Source organism: Limulus polyphemus, unplaced genomic scaffold (genome assembly GCF_000517525.1).
Source record: "Limulus polyphemus unplaced genomic scaffold, Limulus_polyphemus-2.1.2 Scaffold496, whole genome shotgun sequence".
Taxonomy (NCBI): Eukaryota; Metazoa; Arthropoda; class Merostomata; order Xiphosura; family Limulidae; genus Limulus; species Limulus polyphemus.
The window spans coordinates 16,628-17,900 of NW_013666106.1; the positions used below are offsets into that span (position 1 = coordinate 16,628).

Genomic DNA, 1,273 nt, shown 5'->3' on the forward strand with positions numbered 1-1,273 from the left:
GCTAAATTAGGGACGGCTAGCGCAGATAGCCCTCGTGTAGCTTTGCGCGAAATTCAAAACAAACAAACAAATTCTTAAACTTATCCTCAAATGTCAAGCTAAACAACTATTGACAAAACAAATTGTAAACCTAGTCTATCAGCATATATATATAGAAAAAGGAAGGTAGGTCTTACCCCATTTTTATCAGGGGTGAACTGAGAATGTTTGTTTATTGTTGTTGTTTTTTTAATTTCGCGCAAAGCTGCAAAAGGGCTATCTGCGCTAGCCGTCCCTAATTTAGCACTGTAAGACTAGAGGGAAGGCAGCTAGTCAGCACCACCCACCGCCAACTCTTGGGTTACTCTTTTACCAACGAATAGTGGGATTGACCGTCACATTATAACGTCCCCACGGCTGAAAGGGCGAGCATGTTTGGTGGGAATGAGAGTGAACATGAAATGTAAAACATGTTAGTGAAGTGATATTTACTGACGTCATAGGTATTTATAACATCTTCCTCTATTATCTATCACTTTAAACTCAAGACTATGGTCGATCCAAAACTATTTTCATTTTTACTCCAAACTCAACAATCGTTTAAAACAAATTTTATTGAAATTCTGGTTGTTTCCTTCCGGAAAAAACAACAACAACACAAAAGTGAAAGTGAGTTATTTATATGGCTACACAAAATGGTTATCATCGTTGTCGTATAGCAGATCTGTATGTTCATGAAAAATACCGACACTTTTGTGGTATCCATTAGTGCTGTATTATTAATACCAGAAAAGGCAGTAATTCCCACCAGTAGCTCCAATAACTTGTTCAGATTGATTCACTTGCTTTTATCATATGTACAAAAAACACATTTTTGACAGCAATACAAAACACCTTACAAATCACAAGGGAACACAGTAATTTTTACTCAATACGCACATGTTGAGCGTAATGAATTTTTTTAAATTATATAAAGGTATATAATACGTCATATTAACAAGAGAATGCTTCAATTGTTACAATATTTCGAACTTTTCACTAAAAGGGCCAGCATTTTGATAACATTTGAGACAGCTGTTATCAGTTTCATATCGAGGCAGCAAAGATAATATGTGGACAGCACTTGTCACCAAAGAACAGCGGAGGAGAGACGCTCTTAGATCGATTTTTAGACATAAGCAGTGACCGAAAAAATAAGTATTTTATTATACATACATGTAAAATTAAGAACATAACTAAACTCAGCTACCATAGTTTTTCAGCGAGGGAGAGAGGCTCTTGGATCGATTTTTAT

General features: G+C 35.8%; 1 protein-coding gene across 2 annotated transcripts in view; it reads left to right on the forward strand.

Moving 5' to 3' along the window:
• LOC106458640 overlaps positions 1-1,273 on the forward strand; it is a 12,225-nt gene that overhangs the window by 9,043 nt on the left and 1,909 nt on the right. The window lies entirely within an intron of this gene.